The sequence below is a fragment of the Cetorhinus maximus genome, chromosome 2 (assembly GCF_964194155.1).
Source record: "Cetorhinus maximus chromosome 2, sCetMax3.hap1.1, whole genome shotgun sequence".
NCBI classification, from domain to species: Eukaryota; Metazoa; Chordata; class Chondrichthyes; order Lamniformes; family Cetorhinidae; genus Cetorhinus; species Cetorhinus maximus.
The window spans coordinates 97,372,154-97,385,032 of record NC_135880.1 but is presented as its reverse complement, the minus strand read 5'-3'; the positions used below and the strand labels follow the sequence as shown (position 1 = coordinate 97,385,032).

Sequence of the window (12,879 nt, the reverse complement as noted above, 5' to 3'; positions counted from 1 at the left end):
CATCACACTCCTGACTTGTGCCTTGTAGATGGTGGACAGGCCTTGGGGAGTCAGGAGGTGGGTTACTCGTCGCAGGATTCCTAGCCTCTGACCTCCTCTTGTAACCACAGTATTTATATGGCTAGTCCAGTTCATTTTCTGGTCAATGGTAACCCCCAGGATGTTGATAGTGGGAGATTCAATGATGATAATGCCACTGGACATCAAGGGGTGATGGTTGAATTCTCTCTTGTTGGAGACGGTCATTGCCTGACACTTGTGTGGCATGTATATTACTTGCCACTTGTCAGCCCAAGCCTGGATATTGTCCAGGTCTTGCTGCTTTTGGACATGGACTGCTTCAGTATCTGAGGAGTCGCGCATGGTACTGAACATTGTGCAACCATCAGCAAACATCCCCATTTCTGACCTTCTGATGGAAAGAAGGCCATTGATGAAGCAGCTGAAGATGGTTGGGCCGAGGACACTACCCTGAGGAACTCCTGCAGTGATATCCTGGAGCTGAGATGACTGACCTCCAACAACCATAACCATCTTCCTTTGTGCTGGGTATGACCCCGACCACTGGAGAGTTTTCCCCCTGATTCCCATTGACTCCAGTTTTGCTAGGGCTCCTTGATGCCTCACTCGGTCAAATGCTGCCTTGATGTCAAGGGCAGTCACTCTCACCTCACCTCGGGAGTTCAGCTCTTTTGTCCATGTTTGAAACAAGACTGTGATGCAGTCAGGGGCTGAGTGGCCCTGGTGGAACCCAAACTGGGCATCAGTGAACAAGCAAGTGCCGCTTGATAACACTGTTGATGACCCCTTCCATTAGTTTACTAATGATCAAGAGTAGAGTGATGGGCGGTAATTTGCTGGGTTGGATTTGTCCTGCTTTTTGTGTACAGGACATACTTGGGCAATTTTCCACATAGCCGGGTAGGTGCCATACTGGAACAGCTTGGCTAGGGGCGCTGCAAGTTCTGGTGCACAAGTCTTCAGTACTATTGCTAGAATATTGTCAGGGCCCATAGCCTTTGCAGTATCCAATGCCTTCAGCCATTTCTTGATATCACGTGGAGTGAATCAAATTGGCTGAAGATTGGCATTTATGATGCTGGGGACCTCCAGAGGAGGCAGAGATGGATCATCCACTCGGTTGCAGATTGTTGCGAATGCTTCAGCCTTATCTTTTGCTGGGCTCCATCATGAGGATGGGGATATTTGTGGAGCTTCCTCCTGCAGTGAGTTGCTTAATTGTCCATCGCCATTCACGGCTGGATGTGGCAGGACTGCAGAGCTTAGATCTGATCTGTTGGTTGTGGTATGCTTAGCTCTGTCTATCACTTGGTGCTTTCGCTGTTTGGCACACAAGTAGCCCTGTGTTATAGTTTCACCAAGTTGACACTTCATTTTTAAGTATGCCTGGTGCTGCTCCTGGCAAGCCCTCCTGCACTCTTCATTGAACCAGGGTTGATCGCCTGGCTTGATGGTAATGGTAGAGTTGAGGATATGCCTAGCCATGAGGTTACAGATTGTGTTCGAGTACAATTCTGCTGCTGCTGATGGCCCACAGCGCTTCCTGGATGCCCAGTCTTGAGTTGCTAGATCTATTCAAAATCCATCCCATTTAGCACAGTGGTAGTGCCACACAACATGATGGAGGGTATCCTCAATGTGAAGGCGGCATTTTATCTCCACAACGATTGTGCGGTGGTCACTCCTACCGATACTGTCTTGGACAGATGCATCTGCAGCAAGCAGGTTGGTGAGGATGAGGTCAAGTATGTTTTTCCCTCTTGTTGGTTCCCTCACCACCTGCTGCAGACCCAGTCTAGCAGCTATGTCATTTAGGACTTGGCCAGCTCGGTCAGTGGTGGTGCTACCAAGCCACTCTTAGTGATGGACATTGAAGTCCCCCACCCAGAGAACATTCTGTGCCCTTGCCACTCTCAGTGCTTCCTCCAAGTGATGTTCAACATGGAAGAGCACTGAGTCATCAGCTAGGGGGTGGGGGGGGGGGGGGGGGGGCGGGGGGCGGGGGGGTTGGTGGGGTGGGGGGTGGGGGGCGTGGTAATCAGCTGGAGGTTTCCTTGCCCATGTTTGACCTGATGCCATGAGACTTCATGGGGTCCAGAGTTGATGCTGAGGACTCCCAGGGCAACTCCGCTTTGACTGTATACCACTGTGCCACCACCTCTGCTGGGTGTGTCCTGCCAGTTGGACAGGACATACCCAGGGATGGTGATGGTGGAGTCCGGGACATTATCTGTAAGGCATGATTCCATGAGGATGACTATGTCAGCCTGTTGCTTGACTAGTCTGTGAGACAGCTCTCCCAATTTGGCACTAGCCCCCAGATGTTCATAAGGAGAACTTTGCAGGGTCGACAGGGTTGCCATTGCCATTGTCATTTCTAGGTCAATGCCAGGTGGTCCGTCCAGTTTCATTCCATATATATGTAGTTATATATATACCATATATGCAGTTATGTTAACGTATATACTTTATATTTCACAGTCTGCATGGTTATTAATTCAATTCATGTTACTGAATTGCACAGCAGGCTCTAGGGGCTGAGTGACTTATGCCTGCTCCTATTTCTTATGAGGCAGAATTTTACATTCCACTGCCAGCATTATGAGTTTGGGGTGGGGTGGCCATAAAATTTTTCAGATGGGTTCCCACCGGGCTCTTGCCCAGCCTGACCTTGCAACAATTTTGTGCTGGGACGGCTGAGGCCTGGGCAGTCCGCCCACCCTTACCCCATTTGAGGCCCTTAGGTGGCCAATTATTGACCAGTTGAGGGCCGTTTCCCACAAAGCCTCAATTTTCAGGCTGGGAGGAGTTCAGGGTCAGGGGGAACCCAAAAGGTGACCATACTCAGGCCTCAGGCCAGGAGGTGGAGGGTGGGGGGCACCTCCAGAACATCGGGCACTACTCGTTCCACCTCCCGGCCTCTCCACCAACACTCCAGCCCCCCTGCACGCCTCCCTGGGCCTCACCTCCCCACCCCACCCTGAGACACCCACACTTCCATGGCCCTGGACTCCTGGGGCTCTCTGGGGACTGCTTGTAGTCCCAGTCCTGTCCATAGCAGCTTCTGGCACTGCTGAGAATAGAGAGCTGCTAGTCAATCAGATTGGCAGGCAGCCTTTTGAGGCAGGACTTCCTCCCGAGTGAAGGGCAGATGTTCTGCCTCCTGCCAATTAACACTCATTGAAGGGAAACCCTACCATCCTAAAAATCCTGGCCATGATCTTATGATAAAGAAGGGGATAATGATGGCCATCATGGGACAGAGCATGGTTGAGGTCGTGGCCACTAGTGGCACTGCAGGATTCAATGTGAGTGCACCTGCATACCTAATCCTCCTCTCTCTTCTAGCTTTTCCTTCATTCTACAAACTTGTGATTCACAAGCTGCAGATGATGTAAGCATGGACCTCTTATTTCTTCTTCCCCCATCACCACAACAGTCATCATCCATCCGATGAATGTGCTGAGCCAGCGCAAACATTTGTTGGCTTAGCAATGAGTGTATGCTGATGGAATTAGCATGCCACAGAACCTCTGAGTTGGTGACCTTTTCCTGCCAAGAGATGCTGAAGATACATCTGAAACAGTGAAGATGGAAACTGTTCAGCCTTTCCTACTGCATAGCTTATACTGTCCAGGTCTCACCACTGTAGAGGGGTGCGCTGGAGAATGCAGGCTTGGTGGACTTGCAGTTTGGTGTTCTCAGTCAGGTTGCTGTTGTTCCACACTCTCTTACTCAGCTTGAACAAGGGAAGCATCAAGAGGTTTTTTCATCCTCAAAGGCACCCAGAAAGCTAGAAAGGAACAGAGGGAAATGTCCCGACTCCAGAAAAAGATGCAGAACCTGCTCCGGCTGCAGTTGATGGGGGTCGATGTCAAGGAGGAGCTCCAAGAGGTGAAGGGCCAGCAAGCCTCGCACTTTGCCTCGGAGGCCTCCAAGATCATCTTCCGTTCCAGAGTCCGCTCTGTGGAGCAGGATGAGACGTGCTCAAGTTTCTTCTTCCAAAAGGTACACAGAGAGCGCTCTGTGATCAGCAGCCTGAAGGAAGAAGACGGCTCAGTAAAGTCATCACGGTCCGACATTCTGAGGATCAGCAAATCCTTTTATGCCGGATTGTATGACGTGAAGCCCACGGACAGCACGGCCTCCCAGTCCTTCCTGTCCTCTATCACGGAGGTCTTAGACGACAGTACGCGGGAGAGCCTGGACAAACCGCTAACTCCTGATGAACTGACTAAGGCCCTTGAGTCCTTGGAGAAGAGTAAAACTCCCGGAAGCGACGGCTTGCCGGCGGAGTTGTATTCGGCTCTGTGGGACTTGATCGGCCCAGACCTGCTAGGAGTGTACGAGAGTATGCTCCTGGCCGGTAGTATGTCAGAATCCATGAGGAAAGGCATCATCACCCTCATCTACAAGCACAAGGGGGAAAGGGAGGGAATTAGAAATTGGCGACCCATTTCACTGTTGAATGTGGACTATAAGATTCTGTCCAAGGTCATCGCCAATCGGGTCAAATCCGCTCTGGAATTGGTGATTCACCCTGACCAGACCTGCTCTGTGCCAGGCAGGAAGATCTCTGACAGCCTGGCGCTGCTCAGGGATACGATTGCCTATGTACAGGACAGGGGTGTGGATACCTGCCTCATCAGCTTGGATCAGGAGAAGGCCTTTGACAGAATATCGCACACCTACATGGGGGATGTGCTCTCCAAAATGGGGTTTGGGGAGGGAATTCGAAATTGGATCCAACTGCTCTACACTAACATCAGTAGCGCAGTCTCAATCAATGGGTGGGAAACAGATAGCTTTCCGATTAAATCTGGAGTCAGGCAGGGCTGTCCTCTCTCGCCTGTCCTTTTCGTGTGTTGCATAGAACCCTTTGCCGAGTCCATCAGGAAGGATCCGGGCATAAGAGGAGTGACGATCCCGGGCAGTGGAGGCACTCAGGTAAAAGCCTCCCTGTACATGGACGACGTCGCCGTCTTCTGCTCGGATCCACTGTCGGTGCGCAGACTGATGCACATCTGCAACCAGTTCGAACTGGCCTCGGGAGCCAAGGTAAATCGTGGGAAGAGCGAGGCCATGTTCTTTGGGAACTGGGCTGACCGATCCTTTGTCCCCTTCACTGTCAGGGCTGACGGCCTGAAGGTGCTGGGGATATGGTTCGGAGGGACCGGGGCATGCGTTAGAAACTGGAAGGAGCGAGTGGCTATGGTGAAAAGGAAACTGGGCATGTGGGAGCGACGCTCCCTCTCCATTGCGGGTAAGAACCTGGTCATCAGGTGTGAGGTACTCTCGCTGTTGCTGTACGTGGCGCAGGTCTGGCCCATTCCAGACTCCTGCGCGATGGCGATCACTCGAGCCATCTTCCACTTTATCTGGAGGTCGAAAATGGATCGTGTCCGCAGGGACGCGATGTACAAGCCTCTAGATAAAGGGGGAAAAAACGTGCCCAACATCGCCCTCATACTGATGGCCACCTTTGTGTGTGGCTGCATCAAGCGGTGCGTAGACCCTCAGTACGCAAACACCAAGTGTCACTACGTGCTGAGGTTCTACCTGTCCCCGGTGTTGCGAAGGATGGGTCTGGCCACGCTGCCGCGGAACGCTCCAAGTAGTTGGACCATGCCGTACCACCTGTCCCTGGTGGAAAAATTTATGCAGAAAAACACCTTTGACCACAAGTCCATCAGGCAGTGGTCAGCACGTAACGTCCTAGAGGCCCTGAGGGAAAAGGAGAGGGTGGACCCTGTGGGATGGTTCCCCGAGCAGACTGTCAAAGTCATTTGGCAGAATGCCTCATCGCCAGAACTTTCCAACAAGCACCAAGACGTAGCTTGGCTGGTGGTGAGAAAGGCCCTCCCCGTCAGATCCTTCCTACACGCCAGGAGGCTCACCCCCTCTGCACGTTGCCCTCGAGGTGGCTGTGGTGGGAACGAGACCGTTGTTCACCTCCTTGTGGATTGTGCCTTTGCAAAAGAAAGTCTGGAGAGAGATGCAGTGGTTGCTGTCGAGGTTCATCCCGAGCAGTTCTGTGACACAGGACTCTGTGCTCTACGGGCTGTTCCCAGGGACACACACCGAGACAAACATCGACTGCAGCTGGAGGATCATCAACTCGGTGAAAGACGCGCTTTGGTCTGCCCGAAACTTGTTGGTCTTCCAGCACAAAGAGTTGTCCCCGACCGATTGTTGCGGACTGGCACAATCCAAAGTCCAGGACTACGTGCTGAGGGACGCACTAAAGCTTGGGGCAGCTGCCGCAAAGGCGCAATGGGGAAGGGTCGCTGTCTAAGACCTTTCTACCACAGCGCACCGAGAGACTGGGAACTGTTTAGAGCCCCTCGGGCTGTACAGATCAAAATGAAAGGCTGTAAATGATTGTAATATTGTTTGTACTGATGCACCTGGTGATACATTTTGTAAAAGTTTAACCTGGATTGTACCCTTGTAATGTTGTTTTTGAAATGGTTTGGAATGTGATTGAAGATATTTTATGAATAAAGTATATTTTTACAAAAAAAAAACCACTGGCGTTGATCTGCATCACAGTCTAGCCAATCAAGCTAACTGATCTCCATGTTCTACATGCATTCAACAATGTATAATCTCAAACAAAAATTAAATTCCTTGAAAAACTCAGCAGGTCTGGCAGCATCTGCGGAGAGGACAGTTCTGTTGAAGAGTCATACGGACTCGAAACGTTAGCTGTGTTCCTCTCCGCAGATGCTGCCAGACCTGCTGAGTTTTTCAAGGTATTTTTATTTTTGTTTTGGATTTCCAGCATCCGCAGTTTTTTGCTTTTATCTTAATGTATAATCTCATTCCTGTTACCAGAAGCATTAACATTTAAGCTTTTTGAATTGATTGTCTTAATTTTCTTTTATTGTTGTGGCTCCTGGCTTGGCATTTTTAAAATGACTTTGTTATAATGCAGTTTCACCTATAACGCAGTCTTGAGATATGGACCCTGTGGACTACGTTATAGCGGGATCCCAGTATATATTGTAAGACAGCAATTTTCCTTAAAACGTAGAAATAGCTACAGGAAGGCATGAAGACCTTCATTCGTCTAACCCGCCTAGTCACAGTATTTGCATGGTGCATTTCTAACAACCAACCTTCTTAAAATTCATCAAATTTTCTTGCTCCACCATTCAAGACGGTATTGGAATATGCTCCCTGTACTCACGACCTTACAGGTCAAAGAGGAAGAGCTGCTGAGCAGCATCGCGGGAAATCGTCTGATCATATATTCTATTGGCCATATTTTTAAAAATGTCAAAAAGCGACTATTTAAACTCCAAATAATGAATCAAGGGCTGAACACATCTCTGGGTCCGGGAAAATACAATAAAACGGAGATCAATATATGCCTGTGTATTTTGTAAAAGCTGTAACTGTGCTGCTTCGATACAAAGGTTCGGCATATATACTGTATTCAACTTAATTTGTCAACATTTCTGTATTGAAACTGAAATCGTTGTGACAACATTGAAAGTTTAAAAAACGAACTGAAACAGGAAACAACTTACAATCAAATCAGCGCCTGTGCGGTTTTGGAGCTCATCGCGTCTTCCTAGTCAGATCGACGAAACAAGAGGTTCATGTTGTTCTTTTTGGCTCCTTAGGTAAGTAAGGTTGCTGGTGAGAGCGCTCAGCGGCTGCGAAATAAACCCGCTGGCAGCCTGGAGAATACTGGTGCCGACAGTACGTTTTCTCTGCAGCGCTCTTTCTGTTCTTTGTGCTGTTTCTTTGGCTGGGCTCTTCTCGCAGTTGTCTCCTACCCCAAGGGTACTTTGAACTGGAGCTGACTGGAAGTGATCAATAGTCAGTTAGCAAGAACACTTCCCCTTCACGCTTTTCAGTTCACTGCTGCTGCGGTTGCGAGTTTTTTACTTAAACACGTGTGGAGAGCAGTTGGGCGCCCCCTAACTCTCTCGAACTCCTCACAGCAACGTCTGCAATGCAATGACAGTAGAAATAAAAGATGATACAACAGTACGAACCAGATTTGGGGTGTAGACTTTAAAGAGGAAGCCAAATTCTGTTGATGAGGATGAATCAGCAGAGCCCACATTAGGAAACTCACAAATATAGATGACGCTTTATTTCACATTTTACCTGATAGTGGGTGGCAATGAGAACAACTAATCCAGTGTTACACTAAAAATTGACCAACATTTTTTGCCTGGATTCAGAGGTCGCAATAGACTTATGATATTAATTGGCTGGTACAAGATGCGTTTACATTTTTTGCTTGTGCTTGGCTGAATTTTTTAGCTTTTGAATCATGCTCCAAAGCGATTTTATTTGTGCATATTAAATGGCAAAGGCAGGAGAAGCAATGGTAAAAACAAGTGTCATAACGACAGTATCTCAAAATTAACTCAGGCCATTGCCAAAGTTGGGGAATCTGGACTAAGCTTTAATACATTATATTCACACCCAACCCAGGGCAGTGGACCAACACTATTTCTGTAAGATGCAATATGAATTCACTGCACTTGTAAATAGTCCTAATCACATTTACACACCCTGTTCCCACATCCCCTCAAATCTTTTTCCTTCATCCGTCTATCCAATATAATCTTGCCTGTTGACATAGTTTCTGCCTCCACCACCAATTTTGGAAGTGAATTCCATAATCTCACAACTCAACTCTCTATATGAAGATATTTTTCCTGCTCTCTCTTCTAAGTTTCTTATATTTAATCTTGTGTGTTTGCCTCTCATTCTAGGCTCATCAACCACTGGAAACAGTTTGCTTCTCCTGTTTCTATCCCTTGCCTCTCACCTGCAGCCTCCTATCTGCTTTATCCCCAACACCTTTGCTTTCTACATCAACCCGCCCTTACCCCTGCCAGTGTGATGGGAAAGTTTTTTCATGTTCCCACCCTCCTATCTCCCAATGAGCTCCATTTGGTTAATGCTGATGTGGTTCATTAATCCACATATTATTTCTGATATGCAAGTAATAATTTAATTCTTTCTGAAATTTACATCACCACATTTAACACAAAATTCACAAAATATTAGCAAAACAAAAATGTGCATTATGGAAATTTGCTATGACTACAAGTTTAGCTTCTGGGTTTATGGTTATTATTCCGGTGGTTTACAAGTATTCCTTCTTTCCTTTCTTATGTCTATAGACAGGTAAATTTTCTCATAAACTATAGGAATTACCATTAAGTGACATATTGGAACATTGACAGGCAGTTTAACAATAAATACTCAGTCATATATCCTTCATTAAATATTATTCATATTTTAAGTGTAGAAGCATTATTGTTAGGCGCTAACGTAATTGGCAATCATGATTTATTGCTGAAACTTGCAATTATAACTAACATTTTTTTCCATTAATATATTGCTTGAATTTGTCATTGATCACTTTTACTTCACAGGAGAATGTTTCTATTGGTTTTCATTTTGTTACATTTTCTACTCAAACACCATGATGCATTGTCAGAATTAACTATCCTCATTTAATTTCTTTAAAACAAAATTGTCCTCTGACTGGGTTGGATTTCAAAAGAGCTGTTAGTTGCCAGTTTTCATGAAAAAATCAAGTTGAAAATGATAGAGCTATAATCCTGAAAAATATGCACAACACATTTGATCCAATAATTCAGAGTAAGATGACATAGTAATGCCAAGTGTAAGACCACATGAAAATCAATAAACCAAACATAATAATTAGTAAGAGTGAGGAGAAGAAGATGGTGCTTGTGTTGTACTATTCCAGCTCTCAGCATAAGAAACAAGTTGTGTATAATAACATCATTCACTACTACAATTCATTAATTGTAAAGGAAACTGCAGAAAATGGTTCTCGGGTGGGTTTTCCTGTGTTAACCTTATTATGTTGTACAATTTTGAAGCAGTGGAGCCTAAAATGAAAGTTGACTTTCCTTAACTAAACTTCAAAATAGATTCCAGAGCTCAGCTCTCTCTGCAAGAATCCAGTTAGATTCTTTGATTTGTAGATGTGTTTGAACACTGAAACTTGTTTCTATGAGTCAATAAAATTATTGTCCATTTGAAGGAGTATTTTGTATGTAGACTCATGTCCATCAAGCATAGAAATGGTTTAATTGATGGCAAGTGTTAAAGTGGGTAAGCTTACCAGCAACAGCAATATATCCCAAAAATTTGAACCACCAAGAGAGTTTAGATCTTATAACCTAAAACCATTCTATGAAAACTAAATGTGATGTGACTTCAATGGTCAGGATTTAGTAATAATAAACACACAATGAAGGTCCCTTTATTAAAAGACCACTGAATATGACTTACTGTCATTCCTATAGTTCTCAGCTTCCTACAATGAACTGTTTGGTGACCTTAATTTTGTAATGATTAAACCTTGAAATTCTGAAGACAAGTTAATTTACTGCCATATGTTGATGGCACATTCTTGTGGGCTGCTCCATTAATATGACAAATGCATCTATGGTTGCAAATGAGCAAAACCAATCTCAATCATTGTGTGTGGCCAAGATTATCTTATTTCTTTCTACTTACACATATATATTATTGATATATAACATATATATATTGTGTATTTGTGGTTCTCTTCTCTAACCATTCATGTGTTTTTTATATCTCTCTATTTGTGTGTAGCTGTTGTGAGGGACTAAGACCTCACACTATATTTTTATAAAATATATAAGAACATAAGAACTAGGAGCAGAAGTAGGCAATTCAGCCCCTCGAGTCTGCCCCGCCATTCATTACGATCATGGCTGATCTCATTTCGGCCTCAACTCAATTTCCCGTCCTCTCCCCATAACCTTTCAACCCATTACTAATTAAAAATCTTTCTATCTCCTCCTTAAATTTATTCAGCTTCCCGGCATCCACTGCACTCTGAGGTAGTGAATTCTACAGATTCACGACCCTTTGAGAGAAGTAATTCCTCCTCATCTTTGAATTAAATCTACCACCCCTTAGCCTAAAGCTATGGCCTCTAGAATGCCCCACAAGGGGAAACATCCACTCCACGTCTACTTTGTCTTTCCCCTTTAGCATCTTATATACCCCAAATTAGATGATCTCTCATCCTTCTAAACTCTAGCGAGTATAGACCTAAACTGTTCAATCTCTCCTCATAAAACAAGCCCCGTATCTCTGGAATCAATCTAGTGAACCTCCTCTGAACCGCCTCCAGTGCAACTACAAGTAAAGGGACCAAAACTGTGCACAGTACTCCAGGTGCAGTCTCACCAATGCCTTGTACAGATGCAACAACACTTCTCTATTTTTATACTCTATTCCTTTAGCAATAAATGCCAAAATTCCATTTGCCTTCCTTATTACCTGCTGTACCTGCATACTAGCTTTCAGCGATTCATGCACGAGGACACCCAGATCCCTCTGCACTGAAGCATTCTGAAGTTTCTCTCCATTTAAATAATAAGTTGCCTTTTTAGTCTTCTGACCAAAATGGATAACCTCACACTTATCCACGTTAAACTCCATCTGCCAAATTTTGGCCCATTCACCTAACCTGTCCACATCCATTTGTAAATTTCTTATTTCTTCATTGTAACTTACTTTCCCACCTATTTTGGTGTCATCTGCAAATTTATCTATAATACCTTCTATCCCTGAATCCTAGTCATTAATATAGAACGTAAATAGTTGGGGCCCAAGGACGGAACCCTGTGGCACCCCACTAGTTACAGCTTGCCATCCAGAAAAAGACCCATTTATGCCGACTCTCTGCTTTCTGTTGGTTAGCCAATCCTCTATCCAAGCTAATATATTACCCCTAACTGCATGTGTTCTTATCTTGTGTATTAATCTTTTGTGCAGCACCTTATCAAAGGCCTTCTGGAAGTCCAGATATACTACATCTACAGGATCCCCATTATCCACTTTGCTTGTCACATCTTCAAAGAACTAACCCCTCTCCTGTCCGTAATACTGTGCTTCTGCATCTATCATTTTTTCTGAAAGTCCCCTGTGTATTTTTCATCATCACTCTTCTTCCTGTTTGTCTGTTTTTATCTCTCTCAATGTGCCTTTGGGTTTATCTATCATCTTGCCTTGCTGTCAGAATTTCTCTTTGTCTTTAGATCTGAGTTTCTGTCTACCTCCTACTCTCTCCTTGAGGGTAATTTTCTCCTTGATGGTAAATTTCAACTTTCCAGCTTGTTCAACAAAGTAATAATGCTGATCATTGAATTCAATAAAATAAAAATTGGGTGGGTGATCCACTCTTATTAGATAACTGCACAAGTACTAAAGTGAAAATGAACCCCTATGTGTCTGAACGTTTCTTTTCTTTTAGTAAAACTCTCCTTATTGAGACTAAACATACAGTGTCATTCCCATGTAATTATTGATTTTTTTATTCATTCACAGGATGTGGGCTTCGCTGGCTGGGCTAGCATTTATTGCCCATCCCTAGTTGCCCTTGAGAAGGTGGTGGTGAGCTGCCTTCTTGAACCGCTGCAGCCCATGTGGTGTAGGTACACCCACAGTGCTGTTAGGAATGGAGTTCCAGGATTTTGACCCAGTGACAGTGAAGCAACAATGATATATTTCCAAGTCAGGATGGTGAGTGACTTGGAGGAGAACTTCCAGGTGGCGTTGCATTCGCTGCTCCCAATGCGGTTTCCTCTACATTGGAGAGACCAAACGCAGACTGGGTGACGGCTTTGCGGAACACCTTCGGTCTGTCCGAAAGCATGACCCAGACCTCCCTGTCGCTTGCCATTTCAACACTCCACCCTGCTCTCATGCCCACATATCCATCCTTGGCCTGCTGCAATGTTCCAGTGAAGCTCAACACAAACTGGAGGAACAGCACCTCATCTTCCGACTAGGCACTTTACAGCCTTCCGG

The 12,879-nt window shown here is 45.4% G+C and overlaps 1 protein-coding gene across 1 annotated transcript in view; it reads right to left on the bottom strand.

The window, feature by feature from the left end:
• The window catches only part of LOC144696086 (beta-1,3-galactosyl-O-glycosyl-glycoprotein beta-1,6-N-acetylglucosaminyltransferase-like), an 89,753-nt gene extending 81,722 nt beyond the window's left edge, over positions 1 to 8,031 (bottom strand). Inside the window, exon 1 of the mRNA XM_078567335.1 lies at positions 7,557 to 8,031. The gene's annotated coding sequence lies outside the window, so the exon portion shown is untranslated. The remainder of the gene's footprint in view (positions 1 to 7,556) is intronic.
• Positions 8,032 to 12,879: the final 4,848 nt, after the last annotated feature.